Here is a 22,649-nt window from a genome sequence, read left to right on the forward strand (position 1 = left end):
CGGATGGTTTTGCTTACAAGAATCAGAAAACCCAACTCAAACAATTTTCAGCAAAAAAGAGGACTTTGTCATTAAAATAACTGGAAAATCTTGGCGTACTGTTGTTACAGGACTCTCTCCGGTGATCCCTTGATTATGTTGTGTCATCAGCATTAGTCCAGTCTGCAGGCAAGTCTTCTGTTGATTGGGGAGCTTGGTGGCTAGCAGCTTCCGTCTTACTCCATCCTCTTACACCAAAACTGAAAGAGAGTGCCTTGTTCTCTTAAAGTCTAGAAAAAAGTGCCATGGTCACCACTGTTGTAATGGCAAATAATGGTCCTGTCTCTCAGCCAAACGCTACAACCAGGGGGCTACTCTGCTTACAGAGGTGACTTTATCATGATGTCATCAGCAGTCGGAGAAGAGCCCCTGTTCCCTATTTGGCTGTCAAGGCTCTGCTGCCAGCAGGAAGGGCAGGGGACGCTGGGTAGGCAGAGACATGTCCACTGCAGCCAGGTAGACGGTCACCCTTCAGCCTTCATGAAGCCATGTTTCCTAAGTAATATTTAAAAATTGGAAGCCTTTAATTATTTTGGTACTTAGATAATTCTCATTTCCGGTTCACTGTTTAGGGGCTTTATTCTAGGCTATCTCAGGGGGAGTCTACCTCCTGATGACAAGGAGAATTATCTGAGTACTTTTGCATGCCACAAAGCCAAAGGAGTCTGGTCTGGTCTAAACTTCACTTTGACATCAGCTAATGAAGAAAACGTCTGAGGAAATGAAGGGTGAGGATAGTGGTGAGGGGTTGGAAAGGAAAGGCAGCCAGCATTACACCTCAATAATGCTGATACAGAATTTGAAAAGGGAGGGGAGTTTATGAAGCAGACTTTTCCAAAATAACCACATTATTCATAAACACAGAAGAACTTTGATAGGTGAATCTCACCCATGAAAGCAAATGCATTCAAATCTCTTGTTCTCACAGCAAATTTGATTGTGAATAGTCTTACTTTTTGTTTATAGCTTTTGTTTAGACACAAGTAGCTCATGGAATGGAATAATTGTGGCATTTTTTTGTATCCCAATAAACATGAATTATCGTGATGGAGGTTGATGAAAAGCAGGGTATAATATAAGAGGGTTTAAAATTTTTTAAATTTGAATTTTAAAGTAATAATAAATTGTTACTCAGATCTCAAAAATTAGAAGATTTTGTTGTGAAAATGCCTTTTATTAAAATTTCCCCTACTAAAACAAATATAATTTATTTTGTATAAGAACTAAATATGAATTATAATCCCTAATAAATGTATAATATTTGAAATGTTATATTTCTGTAATTTTTTAGAAAAAAATGAAAGTAAAATAAAAAAATTCAGATTAATATATACAGGGACACATGATTAGGTTGCATTGTTTGCATGTGTTAGGAAAAGTCGCAGTTGTATTTGAATCCTTCCCCCAGGAGGGGTGCCATATGCCCTTTCATTGTACCCATCAGGTGGGAGTTTACTGAGCCCCTTCTTGGGTTTAGTTGTGTTTTCCCTCTTATGTGGGCCTGTAGTTGTTCACCTACTAGTTTCAAATTAGTATTGAGTACATAGGATGCTTGTTTTTCCATTCTTGAGATACTTTACCAAAGTAAATTTTTCTAACTTTTATAAGTCAGTATCTTGGCCAGGTATAGTGGCTCTCATCTGTAATTCCAGCACTTTGGGAGCCTGAGACAGGAGAATTGCTTAAGCCTCAGGAGTTTGAGGATGCAGTGAGCTACAGGTCACAGAGTAACACCCTAACACCCTGTCTCAAAAAAAAAAAAAAGTATATTCTCAACTCATTTTTTCCCTTTCTGTCTTACATATTTAAAACTTGGACCCATTTTGAATTATTGAAGACATTGATTGATTGTGACATGACTATGTAGAAATACTATTTAATTTCAAGGTTGAAGTTAAAAAATTAATAAATAGATGCTTAATAATTAGTTTTTAGAGGCAATATGGATTGCAGAAAGAGCTGCTCAAATGCTTGGGTCTGAATTCTGCTCTGCGCTGAGAACTTTTAGAAGTCATTTAATCTCTGATTCAGTTCCCCATCTTTAAATTGGGAGTATTGATAATACCTTGTGTCTTAGTGGTCCTTTGGGACAATATTTGAATATTTGGAAAGTTATATCTTTTTTTTTTTTTTTTTTTAGATAGAGTCTTACTATATTGCCCTTGGTAGAATGCCGTGGCATCACAATTCACAGCAACCTCAAACTCTTGGGCTTAAGCAATTCTCTTGCCTCTGTATCCCAAGTAGCTGGTACTACAGCAACCTGCCACAACACCCAGCTATTTTTTGTTGCATTTGTCATTGTTGTTTAGCTGGTCCAGGCCATGTTTGAACCTGCCACCCTCGGTGTATGTGGCTGGCGCCATAACCACTGCACTACAGGCACTGAGCCAAAAAATATTAATATTAGTTTTTTTAATGATACTCATAAGGAGGTTACCTAGATCTGCTTATTAATAAGAATTGAATCATATTTCACATTTTAGGTATCAATGGAATTTTTCCCCAGATTTCTATACTTTTGTTATTATTATTATTTTTTTTGAAACAGAGTCTCACTCTGTTGCCCCAGGCTGGCGCACTGTAGTATCACCCTAGTTCACAGCAACCTCAAACTCCTGAGTTGAAGGAGTTTCATCCTCCTGCCTCAGCCTCTCAAACAGCTGAAATTATAGATGCCTGCCATGATGATGGTTAATTTTACTATTTTTAGAAGAGACGGGATCTCCCTCTTGCTCAGGCTGGTCTCGAACTCCTGAGCTACAGGGATCCTCCAAGAGTGTTAGGAATACAGACATGAGCCACGCTGCCCAGCTGATTTCTGTACTTTGAAAAGCAGGAATATGTTTGTTCTGTAGGAAATAAAATGTGGAGTTTCATAATCCATTATTTGACTTTATTTTATGTTGATTATTTGATTTTATTTTGTGTTTATTGATGAAGGAACATATTTGGAAAATAGAAATAATTTATTGTAGGTCTATGTAAAATTAAGTATCTTAGGTAGTCATTTTAAAACCATACTACCACATATCATGATGGCAGTTCGACAGATCAATAATGATTTGATATTTTGAGTATCATTAAGGCATCCTTTATATAGTTTTTTAAACTCAAAACACAAGAAAGGAGATGAGACATGGATTTAAACTTCATTGATTGTCTAAAAACCACATACAAAACCCGTCCAGCTCTTTCTTTGAACTCTAGCATTCAGGGCAGATTAGAGGGTGACATACTGAGCACAGTTACATGGCTAAGTCAAGATGTCCATAAATTAAAGGACACACATTAAGTGAGGGAGAATAAAATATTTCATATCACAGGCTTTCAGTTCCTGTTTTTTAATCTGCACATCCTTTAAAGAGAAACTGTTGCTACTTAGCAAGTCTGCAGGCAATGCTCGGAATGTTCATGCAGGGAGGCTGGCCCAGGGACGGCCCTGGACTGCCAAGTTCTTGGGATTTAGATTTTTCGACTGTCAGAGAAGAGGCTTTTGATAGGTTTGTGAAAGGAAGGGAGACTGAATGTCTGTGTGGTGCTGTGCTAAGCAGAAGGGAAGAAGAAAAAAAAGGACGGGTACAGGAAAGGAGAATGACAAGGCCCTACCTGATGGCTTTTTTTTACATTTAGAGAATTCAGTGGTTTTGAACACTAAGTATGTAGCTGAAGCAATGTCATTTCACGCGTTTAACATTGAAATATTGAACACTATGGGAAGAAGAAGCAATAAGGCTTTTGGGTGACCATTTACTGTGGAGACTATCCATGAAATTACTTTGAAAGAAAAGCTAAACAAGGAAGGGCAGTTCTATTAGTGATAACCAATGTCAACCTACAGTGAACCTTTGAATTATGTGCCTTTCCCAGCCAGACCTTCTTCAGACAAGACAGAGGCAAAGTGAGATTGTGAAGTTTTCTTATTGCTTATGATTCAGGATCAGTCCTTCTTCTCCTGGCAGAAGATGCTATCTTCCTGCGTGGACATGGCCTTTTGTTGACAAAGCCCTTAGGGTGCAATACAGAAACAAAACACAGTTGAAGAATTGTTTTTCTTCTATGGATGTATTTTTTCCCCCATGTGATTTGTAGTTATGAGTGTCATGATGACTTAGTGTGCAAAGCTAAAAAAATTTAAAAAAGAGGGCGGCGCCTATGGCTCAAGGAGTAGGGCGCCGGTCCCATATGCCAGAGGTGGTGGGTTCAAACCCAGCCCCGGCCAAAAAAAAAAAAAAAAAAAAAAAAATTTAAAAAAGAAAAGCTAAAATCTGTATCTGTTTGTGGGAGAGAGTGAGGCAGAGTCTTATTGATTAAATCTATCTCTGTTCCTTAGAGCACATCTGACAGGATAAGGGAATTGTAGAGGTTTGTCTTTCCTGGTTAGGTCTGTCGGAAAGCATCAGATTGGCAAGATCACTGAACTCTTAAAAAAAAACAGTTGCTCAAAAGAAAAGAAAAAAAAAACAGTTAAAAATATTTCAGCTAAGTTTTACTCAAAATCTGCTTAAAGCTTGGCATTATGAAAGAGAATGAGAAAGGCAGCTCTAGATAGACTGTCATACCAACTTGGGAGGAATTGGGAAAATCTTAACCAAAATGTCCAGTGAGGTTGCCTGTCACTAGGGAGACAACTCGTGGAGAGGAGTGAGTCCTGCGGAGGATGGATCCGTGAATTCTTTGAGCAGGATTCCAAAATTCATTGTGTAGGCTTGATTACTTGGCCTTCCGTTTCATTCCATAGGATGGGAGAAGGTTGACAAATTATTTATTTTGCCTTGAAAAGGAATCTGCTTTTGGTAGTCTGGAGCAGACAGATTGAAAGCCACTGAATTGCATTCTTAGAGGAAGTTCAGGTGATAAAATAATGGTAACAGATCCTCCACTGTTTAGACATTTCTGGAGAACCTTTCTTTGAATAAGGGAAAATAGTAGGCCTGGTTCCTGTTTTCTTGTTTAATGAGTGAAGAATCTGATGGGCATTAGTGTAGGAGAAAACCATTTTGCAGATGAAAGGAGACGTCTTTCCTTTTGGGTCCAGGAAATACAAATATGAAACAGATAGCAAATCATATGCTCCAGAGGGAACGAGAAAGGAGAGACCAAGACGCTCACCTTCCACTCAAAGTGCAGAACGCAGAGAATGATACCCTTCTGGAGCCTGTCTTTGTGAAATTACTTTCCTTTGACTTAAAACACTAAAGATGAGGCACATACCTTCAAGAAAAGCTTTATAAAGTTAATTTTCCCAGTGACTTTCCAGAGTTACTGACATTTTGCTTGTTTTAACTTGATTGCTCTTTAGATGTATTAAATTATAACATGGAGACTTTAAAATTCAAATTAAGTTGCTCTACAAAACTGGCTATTGATAGCATATTGGTAAGTGAAGGTTTTAATTAATGTGTGTGTGGAGGGTCCTCCTTTTGAAGAGATGTGTGCAATTCTTTTGCTCCGTGTCAGTTATTTAAAAATCATTGAGCTATGTGTTGGCCATAAACAGCTACCTAGAAAGATGGGACTGTGTGTGATCCAGAGGAGTGGTTCTGTTTTATCCTCTTCTTTATACAAGCTTTGTTAAAGCACTAATATTTAAGACAGTCTTCAGCTTATTGGGGGTTAGGGCAGCCAGTTGTTAACTGTTAGTTTTTTTTTTTTTTTGAGAAACAGAGTCTCACTTTGTCGCCCTTTGGTAGAGTGCTGTAGCATCACAGCTCACAGCAACCTCCAGCTCTTGGGCTTAAGCGATTCTCTTGTTTCAGCCTCCCGAGTAGCTGGGATTACAGGCACCCACCACAATGCCTGGCTATTTTTTTGTTGCAATTTGGCCAGGGCTGAGTTCGACCCCGCCACCCTCGGTATGTGGGGCCGGTGCCCTACTCACCGAGCCACAGGCGCTGCCCAGCTGTTAGTTTTGTTTTCATAGGAGGGTAGGATTAGTAAAGGGGTTAACTTTATGGTAGATGGTAAAGGAGAGTGGGATTTCTATGAAATTCCTGTTGAATGGAGTCTGTCCTCTTTGAATACAACTCTGTGCTAAGCTTAAGGGATTAGAATTTTCTAAGAAGTTTGTGACATCTTGATTGCAATTTATGCTCTAAGAGTTTTTGAAATCTTTTCTGGGATTATATGTACCTTTGAAAGTCTGAGAAAGTTTATGTTGCACCCTCCCATGTGTATGCACAAACACAAGATTTTACATGTTTTTGAGGGTCTTCAAGGCTCTTGGAAGTCTACTCTTTGGCTTCAAGCTTGGGAGTACTTATGCCAACATGCGGTAATGGCTCCGTATTCCATTAACATTTAAGCTATAGATTTGGTCTGTTGTGTACATTGTATTTCCAGTGCCCAGGACAGTGCCTGGTTTCTAATCAGCACTAAATAAATGTTTTTTGAGTAAATGAATCAATGACAAACTGAACGTATTTTTTGGCATGTGACAAGTCTGGATTTTTTCGTTACTTGTTACTTGATCAGTTCTTTACTAGTTATGCGACCTTCGCAGCTATATTTACTTCTGTTGAGAGGGACAGAAACACAACTACGTAAGCATCCCATAATGCAATAATGGTTTGCATTATTGGGAAGTCCCAGAAGAGGTTCTGGTTTCAAGTATAATTGGAACCAAGGGCACAGTTGATGACATTAGGGTTTTGTCTTTCTTTGCTTCTTTCTTTCTTGTAGGCTTTGTTCTGTGCAGCGTTTTTCCTCCTCATGGTGGGGGAAAATGGTTCATAGGCTGACCCTCTGCTTGATCGGAGGAGGAGGTAGAACCTGTGTCCCATTCTCTCCCCCCCTCTTGTATCACTGCTCATGCCTGCTTCTGTAGAGGTGTTTTGGCCCCGCTGGGGTGAGTACTCTTCTCTGACCATGTGCTGTGCCTGGGGCAGTGGGAGAGAGGGGCCAGGCTGGGTCTCATACACGCCTTGGGTAGTAGAAGAGTCCTGTTGGTTCTCGACCATGCCTTATTAAGAGTAACAAATGGCAAAGGGGGGGCGGCGCCTGTGGCTCAGTGAGCAGGGCGCCGGCCCCATATGCCGAGGGTGGCGGGTTCAAACCCAGCCCCGGCCAAGCTACAACAAAAAAATAGCCAGGTGTTGTGGCGGGCGCCTGTGGTCCCAGCTGCTCGGGAGGCTGAGGCAAGAGAATCGCGTAAGCCCAACAGTTAGAGGTTGCTGTGAGCCGTGTAACATCACGGCACTCTACCCGAGGGCGGTATAGTGAGACTCTGTCTCTACAAAAAAAAAAAATAATAATAAATTAAAACAAACAAACAAACAAACAAAAAAACAAATGGCAAAGGGAAGTTCTTAGGAGGGTAAGAGACAGACTGATGCAGCTGATGTCCCTGGTGCCTTTTGTGAGTAATTCGTTTAATTTAATTTGTGGTCATTGTTATGGTCTTAGGATGTCAGCAGATCCATTGAGAGACACTAACTGAACACCTTTTTTTCTGGATGGTGTCAACAAAAGCACTCTTAGGATGTCCTCAAAGGAAGGCTCTATTGTAGAATTTTTAAGCATTAGGAGAATAAATACCAACATTTGTACAACAGGAGGAAGAAAAGAACTAGAAGGGCATTATAGAAATCTTATGAAACCTATTATAAATCACGGAGAGCTGCTGCGCCGAGATGTCAGAGGCAGTGACGTGGATTTATAGTATGGAACAGTGTGTGCCTCATTTAACTTCTCATCGGCCCGGTGGTGCCTCCAGCTGGACATTGACACAGACTGAACACTGTGCTTGGCAGGGCTCGTGAATGGGACCAGTGTGAGTTGGTTTTGGGTGGGGAAGGAAATAATTTGAAATGTATAGTTAGTATAGAAATATTTTTCTACATATTTTATTACAGTAGAAAACAGTATCAATGACCAAGATTTAAAATGACTACAGTTTCAATTATTCTTTCTTTGACATCTATTTCGTTTAACATTTGATTTTCTAATAATGCGTATCTACGTATTTCTTTAAAGAGAAGAAAGATTTTCTTTCAATAATTACCATGCATTGACATCTTTCAGATGTATTTTGTACAGTTAATATGGTCAGGAGGTTGTGGTGATTAATTAATAGGATATTTAAAAGTATAATGATCTTAATTCTCTGTGTGGTTTCTTGTGGACCCATGCTGAACAGGAGACTAACTCCTTGACACAGGGCTGAGTTTGAACTTCAGATCACTGGTGCATTCGAATCCTCATCCTGAACTTTTTTTCATGTTTAATAACTACATGTGAATTTAGATGGACTATTTCCACGCATTTATTCTTTTCTTCCCTTCCAGTGTTAGTTAAGGGATTCAGTAGCATCTAGTGTGGTGCCTGACACATGGTGGGTGGTTGATTAAATCTGAGTGAATATAAATTAATGTGTGACCGTGTGCTTCATGAGCAGCGGGGACCAATCTCTTGTTTCTTGTCCTCAAGCCTTTTTCTTTGTCTCATTTTTTTCCTATTAAAAATCAGGTTTGAGTAACATTTTCCATGCAGATTTACTGTATTAAGTAAGTGAATATTCGAGTGCTTGTTCTGTGCCAGACAAGATCAAGGTGTTTGATTCTGAAGTACTTACCTACACTTTATTTAAAGTATATACTATAGAACCAATATAATAGCCCTTAAAAAGAGCATAATTATTTATTATTTACATGTCCCCTGCATTTTCCTGCTGTGCTCCCTAGTTGGAATATTGACAATTTGAAACACAAGTAGGGACTCTCACCTTTCTTAGCCAGCTTGCTGTGCTGGTTTCTGAAGTGGTCTTCCTGCTCTGCCTCCCTCATTCCCACCAGTCTCTTGTCAACCCAGCAGCTGGAGGAATCTTTGTAGAAATAAGTGGGGTCATGTTGACTTGTGCTCTAAACCCTCCAGTGTCTCCTGTCTCACTCAGAATAAACGCCAGAGTCTTTACCGTGACTTCAGAATCTGGCCTTCCATTCCTTGGTGGGCTCACCTTCTTCTTCGCTCTCCGCAACCATACTGGCTTTCCTGCAGGTCCTCGGACATGCTGAAGATGCTCCCACTCTCCGGTCTTTGGACTGGCTGGTCTCCGCCTGAAATCGTGTTTCTCCTCCATCTCTCCCTCACCTCCTTTAAGTATTTTACTCTGTTTGGTTTCCTTTTTTCTATAGCATTTATCCCTTCGCACACTACACTATATAATTTATGGATTGACTAGGTTTATTGTTTGTGGTTTGTCTCCTTCCCACGCGCTTCCTGCAAGAACTGTGAGTTTTGTTCGCTCTTGGAACAACGCATGGCACCTAATAGCTGCTTAGTAAATGCAGTATTTGTGTAGAGATTTAAATTTATTGTTTTCTGAAGTTCTTAACTACTTTCAGCAATTAAGTGATGAAAACGAATAATGATGATAAAAGTGATGATAGCGAGTCATGACGGGTGTGTACTTTGGGTCAGACATTTATAAGCAATCCCATTGTTGATAATGATTGTTGAGGGTGGCTAAGGCAGCTACACGTGAACCCTTTCCCCCTCCTCCTCTTCTCCTCCTCCTAAGACAAAGACGCAAAGGATCTGGCAAGCCCTACCACCCACTGAGCAATTCCCTAACTTTTCGGCCAAGCTGTGGAATTTGCCTACTCCCTAGGACCCAAATGAAAGGGGTCTCTAACCACTCCCCAGATGCCTTGTTAGCATTGCCTAGGCTGCGACTCTGCCCCCCTGGGGACTAGTCTTAGTGATAACCGCTTAATACCTTTCAATGACCATGATGGCTACCTTTTATTAAAGGCCTTTTGTGTTGTCAAATCAGTTATTTTTTAAGCAAACCCTATGAACTCTATGAGATTAATGCTATTAATACCTCAATTTTATAGTTAGGTCAGTAACTTTCCCAACAATACACATTTAATATGTAATAGATAAAACTGAGATACAAGAATCTTAAAAAAGGAGAATGTATTGTTAAATTTGTATTTATATTATCCTATTTTTGTCCTATTATGTTTGATGCCAATATGTCTCTTTAGGAATTTTTTTTTCTGTCATAATTGACATTTTGTTGGTTGTGTTGAGGAGCAGCAGTACACAGACATTTGACTTTGTACACAATTCTTAATATGTGAGTATGTACTGAAAGTCTTTTTAAAAACAGCATTCCAGCCAGGCATGGTGGTTCATGCCTGTAATCCCAGTGCTCTGGAAGGACAAGGTGGGCGGATTGCCTGAACTCATGGGTTCAAGACCAGCCTGAGAAGAGTGAGACCCTGTCTCTAAAAAATAGCCAGGCCGTGTGGCGAGTGCCTGTAGTCCCAGCTGCTCGGGAGGCTGAGGCAGGATGATCGCTTGAGCCTAAGAGTTTGAGGTTGCTGTGAGCTGTCATGCTACAGCACTCTACCGAGGGTGATAAGGTGAGATTGTCTCAAAAAAAAAAAAAAAAAAAAGAAAAGTAAAAGCAGTATTCCAGTGACTTTCCAGTTTAAAATTTCGAGGGAAATTTTTCTAAAGAGGGTATCAGGTACCAGTATCTTCAATGTTGATAAGCTGTCAGAAAATTTCCAACAATTCACAATTTATTATCATATACACTGTATACCGAGTTTTTCGGTCTTTCACAGCACATTAACAAAATTACTAGGAAGACAGGACTACCATGACCAAAGATGTTCCAGAGTACACACAAAGACATTCAGAGTACAGACAAAGACATTCAGAGTACACACAAAGACATTCAGATACACACAAAGACATTCAGCGTACACACAAAGACGTCCAGCATACACATAAAGACATCCAGATACACACAAAGAAATCCAGCGTACACACAAAGACATTCAGAGTACACACAAAGACGTCCAGCATACACACAAAGGCATTCAGAGTACACACAAAGACGTCCAGCGTACACACAAAGACATTCAGAGTACACACAAAGACATCCAGCGTACATGCAAAGACATCCAGATACACACAAAGACATTCAGAGTACACACAAAGACATCCAGCGTACACGCAAAGACATCCAGATACATACAAAGACATTCAGAGTACACACAAAGACGTCCAGCGTACACACAAAGACATTCAGAGTACACACAAAGACATCCAGCGTACATGCAAAGACATCCAGATACATACAAAGACATTCAAAGTACACACAAAGACATTCAGAGTACACACAAAGACTTTCAGATACACGCAAAAAGCCACTACCAAGGAGTGATTTTCTTTATGAAACAATTGCACTAAAAAACAGCAAGTAATTTAAAATGTCAAGGACATTAAATTCAGGACTGTGATTCCATATTTGCATTTAGTATGCTTGTGTTACTGGATATAAAAACTGGCCTTCTGTGACAGCAAAGCCTTCCACAATTCAATATCCCACTCTATTTTCTGATTGTACCCCCCCACCCCCCTCCAAACCAACCGGCAAATGATTTCACCTCTTAAAGAAAACGCACTTAAATGGAATGAAGTGGGATTCTTTCCTTCTTAAAAAATGTTTGAAGAGCTACTAAAAAACTTGCATTTACAAAATAGTTGATAAACTGTTCCTCTGGATTATACAGGAAGGAGGACAGGGACCACTGATAGCACATGTTAAATATGATGTTAATCAGGCGTGGCTTCTTTCTCTCCTGCTTCCCAGAGGCTGGACTCCCCTGGGTTTTAGTTTCTCCATTTTTTGCAGGTAAATCTTCTTGAGTTTCTTGGTTAGCCACTTCTGCCTGTTTTCTTTTTGTTCTCCTTTTGCCTTTTGTTTGTATATTTTTGTCTGAAGCTTTATCCTTTGCTATTGCATTTTCTGGGATTCCTTTCCGCTTTCACAAGAGCAGGTCTAGCTGACAACTGTGTAGCTCTCCTCCCGGGCTCTGCCTTCACTGCTCTTTGGTGGTGGGGAGGGTGCGTGCCTGGGGCTTGGGGACCATGGAATACAGAGGGAAGCTGTGGGGCCATGGAATGCAGGGGGAAGCTGGAGACCATGGAATGCAGAGAGAAGCTGGGGGGGGGCATGGAATGCAGAGGGAAGCTGGGGACCATGGAATGCAGAGGGAAGCTGGGGGGGGCATGGAATGCAGAGGGAAGCTGGGGACCATGGAATGCAGAGGGAAGCTGGGGGGGCATGGAATGCAGAGGGAAGCTGGGGGGCCATGGAATGCAGAGAGAAGCTGGGGGGCCATGGAATGCTGAGGGAAGCTGGGGGGCCATGGAATGCAGAGAGAGGCTGGGGGGCCATGGAATGCAGAGGGAAGCTGGGGAGCCATGGAATGCACAAGGAGGCTGGGTGGCCATGGAATGCTGAGGGAAGCTGGGGGGCCATTGAATGCTGAGGGAGGCTGGGGGGCCATGGAATGCTGAGGGAAGCTTGGCGCCATGGAATGCAGAGGGAAGCTGGGGGGCCATGGAATGCTGAGGGAGGCTGGGTGGCCATGGAATGCATAGGGACGCTGGGGGGGCCATGGAATGCTGAGGGAGGCTGGGGGGCCATGGAATGCAAAGGGACGCTGGGGGGGGCATGGAATGCTGAGGGAGGCTGATGGGCCATGGAATGCTGAGGGAAGCTGGGGAGCCATGGAATGCACAAGGAGGCTGGGGGGCCATGGAATGCTGAGGGAAGCTGGGGGGCCATTGAATGCTGAGGGAAGCTGGGTGGCCATGGAATGCATAGGGACGCTGGGGGAGCATGGAATGCTGAGGGGAGCTGGGGGCCATGAAATGCTGAGGGAAGCTCTGGGGCTATGGAATACAGAGGGAAGGTGGGGGGCCATGGAATGCAGAGGGAGGCTGGGGGGGCATGGAATGCAGAGGGAAGCTGGGGGGCCATGGAATGCAGAGAGAGGCTGGGGGGCCATGGAATGCAGAGGGAAGCTGGGGGGCCATGGAATGTAGAGGGAAGCTGGGGGGCCATGGAATGCAGAGGGAAGCTGGGGGGCCATGGAATGTAGAGGGAAGCTGGGGGGCCATGGAATGCAGAGGGAAGCTGGCCTCTGATGTCGTCAGGAATTTTTATTTACACTTATGATCACTGTCTGAAGGATTAGGGATTAAAATTAGGAATACTCTTGTATTTAGAGATAAATTTCTTACTACAGTTAATTACCAATTCTATTTCAAGAGTACTACCATTTCTAGGGGTTGGAAAACATTTTTTTTGTATAACCTAGAAGCAAGGAAAATAAAACATACACATGTAGGTCTTTCCAGCCAGTAGCCATCCCTTCTTACTCTTAGGTGGTTGTGGTTTCAGAAGTCATGTGGGTTACTTCACTGTTTTGGGGTAAGGATTCATTCACCCCATCCCGGAAAAAAAGGGCTCTGCTCTTTAATTAAAATGCTCCAGAAGAGATTGTATCTGTCAGCCCAGCTACAATTAGTCCCTTGCCAGTAACAGATATATCTGGGATAATTTTCTTTGTGCATGGAAATGGCTTTTAAGAGGGCCTTATGCCCACTGGTTTGTTTCATCCATACCAATTATGGGCGTGATTTTGGAATAACAACTGTGTGTGTGTGTGTGTTTTTAAACTCATATCAATTCACATTTAGCCACTGTTAATGTTGGAAGTTCTGTCTCTGAAGGAATTAAGTGAGAATGGGAAGTTGTTTTGTTTTTAGCTTTTCCCTTTGTAGTTCTTAGAAATATCCTAGTTACTGGTTAAGAAACCAGAGTCATTTGCTTGTAGCTTTCACGAGGTAATTTTTATCCCTTCTAACTTTCTGGCAATCTGAGCCTAGTTTCTGGTGTTATAATGATTGTGGGAATCGGTAGCTAGTTGCCAGAGGTTTTTCTGGCCAGGGAACTTCTCTTGCCAACTATTTCCTCCTAGGAATTTTTCCCTTTTATGTCTGATCAGTCAGGAAGTGGTAGTTGGTTCTCATATTCATCTCTTTCTGAGAAAGGAGGCATAGTGAAAGTCACAGCCAAGAGGCAGGTCCTTACAGCTGCAGAACTAATCACTAACGCATTGTACTCCGAAGATTGCAGAGAAGGAAATGTTTTTGGATAACTAATGTTCTGTTCTGCCTAGGAACTGTTACTTAGTGAATTATTTTAGGACTTATGGTACTTTTGAGCCATCCACTTTAGAATACCTAATTGTTACTTTGCAGTTTGCCTAAGGTCTAACAAAGGATGAACAGTATTATTGCATTCTTGTTCCATTTCTGTGATCTTTTTGCTGTATCATCCACATCAGGTTGTTTGCAGTTTGTTTTCTTTACCTTTGCAGTCCATTAAAGTGTCAATTGATTCATTCAGCAGTTACTTTTTGTGAACTTAGTACATGCCAGTCACTGTGCTATTAAGGATATAAAGATTAAAAATACACCGCTCCTGTCCTCAGGGAGATCACTGTTTATTGGAGACATGTGTCTGGAGGTGTAATAAAATAAGGTAACAGCTTGAGGTATAATGCATTAGGACAGACAGCAGCATGTCAAATATGATGGGATCCTAGAAGGAGACCCTGTGGCTCTAGAGGATGGGTGAGTGTGGGGTATTTGGTGAAATACAAGTTCATTGTAAGCCAAGAGAATATTTTTTAACAAGCCAAGTTTGTAAAGTTAGGGTATATGTATAGTGGAGATATGAAAACCATTAATCTGACTATGGTTGAGGAAACTGGTATGTGAATGTTCCATATATGCTCAAAAAGAACACATGTTCTGCAACTGAGTTTGATACATTTCCATTAGAAATTATATGTTTTATATATGTCCACTAGGTCAGGCTTGTTAATTATAGATTTCAGAGTGTACCTCCTTAGTAAGTTTGGTCTCTTTTCCCTATCAGTAATTAAAAATGTGTTGAGATCTCCCATTATGATAATGTATTTGTTAACTTCTCCCTATAGTTTTATAAATTTTTAAAATATATTTTGTGTCTTTTACATGTATATTTAGAATTTCTCTATCTTCTCAGAGAACTAATTATGTAATGGCTTTCTTTATCCTTACTAAAATTTTTTCCTTTGAAAGTCTGCTGCTCTGATATTATTACTGCTATCATGCCTTTCTTTAAATTAATATTTCCCTGGTTTGTCTTTTTCTGTCCTAGCGTATGGCTGATTTATTTTTTTATCTAACTGAAAATATTTTAAGTGATATGAAAATTAAATTGATTATGATTATTATGGGCAAAGAAATAAAATTAAATTGATTATGCTTGATCTTAGCCCAAAGGCTGAGAAACGATTAAATTGATTATGATTATTATGGGCAATGTCATTCAAAGAACATGAATAGACATTTTTTTAAAGGTGACATACAAATGATCAATAGGTATATGAAAAAAAAAGCCCAATATTAATCATCAAGGGAATGCAAAATAAAATCATAGGGAGATAACACCTCACACGTGTGAGAATGGCTGTTATCAAAAAAAAAAAAACAAGACACACCTTTGGTGCATCTTACAAGTGAAACTTACATGTGAAACTTACTAAATGTAGAATATAAATGTCTTAACACAATAACTAAGAAAATGCCAGGAAGGCTGTGTTAACCAATTTGGTGAAAATATTTAAAATTGTATATAAGACCAGTGTATGTTGCCCCATGATTGCATTAATGTACACAGCTATGATTTAATAAAAAACAAAAACAAACAAACAAAAAAACAAGAGATAGGAAGTGTTGAAGAGGAATTTTTTCACAGGTGGTTGTTTCCCTTGGGTTACTTTAAAGATTATTTCTGTCTTTTCTGTTCTGTATTTTTCCTTAATATATCTGAATGTATTTTTTTTTTTCTTAAAATATACCTTTTTCATGCCTGTAATCCTAGTACTTTGGGAGGCAGAGGTGGGAGAATCACTTGAGCCTGGGAGTTAGAGATTGCAGCGAGCAGTGTTGATACCAGTGCACTCTCACCCAGGCTACAGAGCAAGATCCTGTCTCAAAACAAAAAACAAAACAAAACAAAAAATACCTTATTTTTTGGGATGTGTTGTGTTTTCTGTATCTGTGGATTTGTACCTTTCAGTAGCTGTGAAAGTTCTCAGCCAACATCTCTTCAACTATTTCCCCTCTTCAATTCTCTCTACTCTCTTCTTTTGGGATGCTAATTACATACGCATGGTAACCTCCACATGCTATCATTTATATCTCTTCACCCTGCTTTCATATTTTCTCTGCTCTGTTGTCCTTTACTTCATTGTGAGTAATTATTTAAGACCTCTCTTCCAGCTCGTTAGTTAGCTTTGCCTAATTTTTTGTCTTAAGCCCTGCCTACTTATTCAGTTATTATTTTTCACTTCCAGAAATTCATTACCACATCTATCTGCCCATTTTAGGTGGGCTTCCTGCTTGCTGTTTGAAATACATTTGTCTTTCATTTTTAAAAACATTTCATAATAGTTATTTCATATTTGTTAGTTGATAAGTGGAGTATCTGTTGTTTCTGCTGACTTAAAGCATTGTAGCTTGTTCCTTCTCATGTTGGTGATTGTTAAAATATTTGAGCTCATATTTCCTGAATTTAATCTGCAGTATATAACTATAAATTCCAAGCAAATTATAAAAAACAACTATTTGCAGATGCTGGAATGTGACCAAAGTAGGCAAAAACCTGGGGCAGGGCAGGTATCTGTACTTGGAAGAAGAGAGTGGTAGTAGGTGAATTTACAATTTTTATAGCTCACAGAGCCCTCAAACTTCTGGGCTCAAGTAATCATCCTTCCTCAGCCTCCCAAGTAGCTAGGACTACAGGTCCACACCACAACACCCAGCTAATTTTTCTGTTCGTAGTAGAGACAGGGTCTCACTCTTACTTAGGCTGGTCTCAAACTCCTGAGCACAAGGGATCCGCCCGCCTTGGCCTCCCAGAGTGCTAGGATTACAGGCATGAATCACTCCTCAAAATGATTTTATTTAGATGTGCTTTGGGGCCATTTTATTAGAAGTGAACTATATCGGGCGGTGCCTGTGGCTCAGTCGGTAAGGCGCCAGCCCCATATGCTGAGGGTGGCGGGTGCCAAACTGCAACCAAAAAATAGCCGGGCGTTGTGACGGGCGCCTGTAGTCCCAGCTACTTGGGAGGCTGAGGCAACGGAATCACTTAAGCCCAGGAGTTGGAGGTTGCTGTGAGCTGTGTGAGGCAACGGCACTCTACCGAGGGCCATAGAGTGAGACTCTGTCTCTACAAAAAAAAAAAAAAAAAAAAGAAGTGAACTATATCACTTAATGGTAAATAGATCAGGTCTATGTGTTAAACAAACATCAGGAAAACACTTATTTTACACCATGATATTTTATATTCAAGGTAGAAATACCATTTATAGGGAAAAAGATAAGACTAACGCTTTATTATGTGGCATTTTCTTTGTAGTTGTTGAAATAAAAAGGGACTGGAGTAGTTTGCTTTCTTTAGGAAATATACAGTACTTAAAAGGCTGATGGCCATGTATTTTTCTACAGTAATTTTTCTCTACCCCATGTGTACTTCTAAAATATGTGTTGTTTAGTTTTGCCTATTTATGCCATCTATGTAAATGGGACTATATAATTTGTTATTTTTGTACTTGCTTGTTTTTAAGCTCAACTTTATGTTTTTGAGATTTTGAGTGTTGTTGCATGGAGCTGCAATTTAATTGTTTTTTGGTGATTATCTACTGTATGAAAATTATTCATTTAGCCATAATTTATATATCCTGCTCTTGATGGGCATATGTTATTTTTTCAGTGTTGCCTTAAATTCTCTTGTACCTGTCTCCAGGTGCAAGTTTATGAGATTTTTGTAGGGCACATTTGTATATACACCTGTTCAACTTTAAGTGCCATATTCTTCCCAAAGTGTTTGTTCTAGTTTTTATTCCCTTTGAGAGTGAATGAAAATTTGCATTGATTCAAAACTTTGTTAATATTGGATTATTTTTCTACCTTATTTTTTGTTAACTTATTGGATATGTAATGGGATCTTAATTTGATTTGTTTTTTTTTCTGATTACGAATGAAGTTGTGCATGTTATCAGATGTTTATAAGCTATTAATTTCCTTGGGCTTTTTCAGGACTGTTTTGCATTTGTTTATTTGGTTGTCTTTTTCTTACTGATTCTTAGACATTCTTCAAACATTTCTGATATTAAGCCTTTGTAGCAAATATCTTCTAGTTTGTAGCTTGTGTGGTCAGAGATGTTGCTGGTATTATGGCTTCGGTGTTTGAATGAGAACATTCTTCTACTGGCTGCACAGACTGTTCCCTTGTGCAAATTACCACTACCTCTGGACAAATGCAGCCTGTGCCGCTGTATACGGCTTTAACACTAGAACATACTTTATGTCTGCAAGGTATTTTGTGTGCTGCCACCATTTTATAATGTTCAGTTTTACAAATATTTGTGGCTGTTTCATCTCTTTGAGGGGATGGAAGTTCTTAATTTTAGTATACAAATTTAATCAGTCTTTGAAGCATTTTTTCCAGTCTGGCTTAAATAATTTTTCCCTATCCTTCTGCTCATGAAAATCATCACCCATGTTGTCTTCTAAAAGCTTTATAGGTTTTTTTTTTTTTTTTTGAGACAGAGTCTTGTTCTGTTGCCAGGCTAGAGTGCAATAGTATGGCAGCCTCAAACTCCCTGGACTCCAATGATCCTCCTGCCTTAGCCTCCCAAGTGGCTGAGACTACAGATGTGTGCCCCTACACCCAGATAATTTTTCTGTTTTTTGTAAAGGTGGGGGTTTGCCCTTGCTCAGGCTGGCCTTGAACTTCCGGGCTCACGTGCTCCACCTCAGCCTCAAAAAGTACCAAGATTACAGTCATGAGCATTGAATCTGTCCCTAAAAGCTTTATAGTTTTACCTATTATAATTAAGACTATAATCCACTTGGTATTGACTATTTATGTATAGTGTGAGAAAGGAATTAGATATTTTTCCCCATATGGACAATTAATTGTACTAACATCATTTAACAGTCCATTTTTTCCCCCTGCCTTAATGTGTTTTGATGTTAGGTTTCTAGATAGGGCAAAAATTGGGAAGGCATTGTATAAATTAATGATTTTTAGGGAAGATTTCAGTATACAGTACTGCTTCCCAAGTATAGATACTGTAAAAAATGGAATTATAGAATTGTGGGATTTTTAAAGCTGGAATAGATATCAATGAAAGTCAATTAGCATTTCAGTAAAAAAATCCAGAAGTATCTCCCACATAGTCACTATTCTGTTATACATGTAGAGTATATAAGAGAATAACAAGTTCAGCCTTGTGGAATAAAAAGAGGAAGCCAAGTCTTGGCCTGGCTCATAAGCTGTCTTTGTGACCATATCATTTGAACTCCTTAATCTGGAGGAAAAAGATGTTTTGCAAAATTCTTTGGAAATTAGTGATAATGTATATAAACATATAGAGTCATACTTGGCATATAATCAGTTATTGATAGATTATAATAGTAATATTTGATTAAGAAGGTAAGACTAATAATGTATGACATAGGCTGATATATTTATAGCCCATCTTGAAAATTGCTATAGGAATTCAGAGAAGAATCCCTCATCTTAGGGGGAAAATGGCTTCAATGAAGACATAAAACTTGAAGGTGTGTTCAAAGGATGAATTTTGGTACATTTTTTATCTTTTTGAGTTTTTTTTCTTTTTTTGAGATAGGGTCTTTTTCTCTCACCCAGGCTGTGGTGGAGGGGTGCAATCATAGCTATCCCTCTGAGGGAGCTGAGGTGGGTAGTTTGCGTGAGCTTAGGAGTTTGAGACCAGCCTGAGCAAGAGCGAGACCACATCTCTACTTAAAAAAAAAAAAAAAAAAGAAAAACTAGCTGGGCTTGTTGGTGGGTGCCTGTGGTCCCAGCTCCTTGGGAGGCTGAGGCAAGAAGATTGCTTGAGCCCACGAGTTTGAGGTTGCTGTGAAATGTGACACCATGGCACTCTACCCAGGGTGACAGAGTGAGAATCTGTCTCAAAAAGTAAATTATTAGAAGATGCAGATAGATATAAGAGAATATGATAAGTCCTGTGATGGGAAACACTGGGTACTATGTCACTTCCGAATAAAACACATTTCCAAGATTAGTACTGTCAGAAAGGTGCTAAATGGCCCTGCAGGTATTCAGAAAGAGGTCGGTGGGGATAAGTAGAAGTCGTTCCAGCCACTACCATTAAAATCTTGTTTGACTTTTAATGTCAAGGATCATACATGTCATATACCAAATTCACACTCATTTCTTCCCTTCCTTCCATTTTTGCCAAATGCAACTCCAGTACTTTATGCCTGCAAAATGAAATTTTCACCTTTGTGGTTTTCACAGAAGCTTGTGTATAAAGAATAGGACAAATTTTTAGAACTGAAGTTACTCCTAATTATTGTTTTTATCCGGGCTATCAGGTAAATGAGGATAGACATAGTATCTACATAAAAGCACCGTGGCTGGGTGTGGTGGCTCACACCTGTAATTCTAACACTCTGAGAGGCCGAGGTGGGAAGACCCCTTGAGCTCAGGAGTTTGAGACCTGCCTGAGAAAGAGTGAGACCCCATCTCTACTAAAAATACAAAAATTAGCCGGCAATTATGGCATATGCTAGTTATCCCAGCTACTCAGGAGGCTGAGGCAGGAGGATCGCTTAAGCCCAGAAGTTTGAGTTTGCGGTGAGCTGTGATGACTCAGCTACACTCTTGCTGGGTCAACAGAATGAGACTGTGTCTAAAAAAATATGCTGTGATCTGATTTATAGCTTTCGTTCCTGTCCCCCGGCAGATGGGGACTTAGTGGCATTTGTGGGAGTTTGTATTTTTGTGGGAATGGGCAGGCACCAAAAATTAGAATAATATCAATGTCACTTCTTATATAATTTTTGTGTGCTGTAAATAAGACCATGATTTCTTGTTGTGTTTTTTTTTTTGGAGATAGTCTCCTTTAGTTACCCTACGTAGAGTGCTGTCATAGCTCATAGTAACCTCGAACTCTTGGACTGATGCGATTTTCTTGCCTCAGCCTCCTAAGTAGCTAGGACTGTGGTGCCCACCACAACGCCTGGCTATTTTCAGAGACGAGGTCTTACTCTTCCTTGGGCTGGTCTGGAACTCGTAAGCTCAAGTGATCTACCCACCTCGGCTTCCCAGAGGGCTGGGATTACAGGCATAAGCCACACACCAGGCTGATCGTTGTATTTTGAATCCTTAACATGTCTCGGCCAATTAGAAAAGCTGATCTTCTCTCATACCGTTTTTATTTAAATATTACGTTGTGATAGTCTCAGTACCATTGAGCCTTTTGGATTCACTGTTACAGACTGAAGTTGCACATTGTGAAAGTTTGAGTTTGCTTTCTCTTGATCCAACGTGACTTCCTGTTTCTAAGAAAACAATTTCTAAAGACTCTTGAAAAGAATTTCTTGCATGCCTGGCAGCTCTTGTAAAACCACATTTTAGTAAACCAGTACAAATAAAGTATATATATAAAAAAACCAAAGTAAGAACTATATTGCTTGACCAAATGAGCATTTTGTTTTGTGGAACTTGGATCTCCTAGAGAAATCTGGTGATTAGGAAGTATCTGCTTCTGTTAACTAGATAAACTAGGAACCAAAAGTTTCATTTTGGTTTGGTCGATCATCCTAGTTCAAAGGGTTTATCCCGCCCTGGAGTTGATGCATGCTTGTAAGTCTGCGTGATACTTACAAAAAAAAGATCAAACCAGAAAGTCATCACTTGGGAATCTTCCTTTAAATGAATTCAAGTACATGTAATTAATTCACAAGTATTTTCGCAGTACATATCCTGGGAAGGAACTTTGTTATTCCTACTACTTAGTTAATGGAGAAATGAACATTAGTGAGTCTTTCTCTTCAAACAGGAGATTCATGTTTCCTGGATCTCAATTCAGAGATCAGCGACTCTGACTTGGAATCATCCTACAAATTGCCTTTTTATAAATATTTTAATAGAGTTTAGCATGTTTTTAACTATAAAGGCAGTTTAGTCATTTGACTAATATTTGTTGAGCCCTTGCCATGTGTTAGCCACTCTTTTACAAGCAGAGTGTGTGATGAAGAATGGAACAGACAAGGTTCTTGATTTTATTGATGAATTAAGCAAAAACTTCCAGAAACTGTTCTGGGTACTTAAAAACATCAAGTTATTTAATCTTAATTATGCTATGAGGTAGGTACTCTTATGCTTATTTTTGAAGTATAAAGAAGGAAGTCGAAAATCACCTAAGTAGAAAATGACTGAGCCGGAATTTGAATGCAGGCTGAGTAGTCGTAATCATCCACCCTGGTCACTCCATAAGCCTGCTCTTATAAGCTTACACATTTCAGGTAAAACATACATACACACAGGGAAAAAAAGCGAAAATAAAAATGATGGGTAATCTGACCACTTGTACTATTTTACTATCTGTGTTCCGTTCCTAGCGTACATCCATATAGGGGTGTGTGTGTGTGTATCTTTAAATATATATGATACCTTATTGATTGGTTACCATTTATGTTCACAGCATATTGTGAACATTTTTCAGGCCCGTGTCTTTCATTTATTAGAGTTTTAAATAGCTCTATAGTGTTCCATCGTTTGTCCCTGTCGTGATTTATCTAATTTCCTACCACTTAATAATGCTTCCTATTTTTTAATGTTATGAACCTTGCTTTAATTAATATCTCTACAACCAGACCATTTCACAAATCCATGATTATTAAGA

The 22,649-nt window shown here is 39.7% G+C and overlaps 1 protein-coding gene across 2 annotated transcripts in view; it reads left to right on the plus strand.

Moving 5' to 3' along the window:
- ITPR2 (inositol 1,4,5-trisphosphate receptor type 2) overlaps positions 1–22,649 on the plus strand; it is a 537,798-nt gene that overhangs the window by 21,575 nt on the left and 493,574 nt on the right. The gene's annotated exons all lie outside the window — the stretch shown is intronic.

The sequence above is a fragment of the Nycticebus coucang genome, chromosome 12, assembly GCF_027406575.1.
Source record: "Nycticebus coucang isolate mNycCou1 chromosome 12, mNycCou1.pri, whole genome shotgun sequence".
NCBI classification, from domain to species: domain Eukaryota; kingdom Metazoa; phylum Chordata; class Mammalia; order Primates; family Lorisidae; genus Nycticebus; species Nycticebus coucang.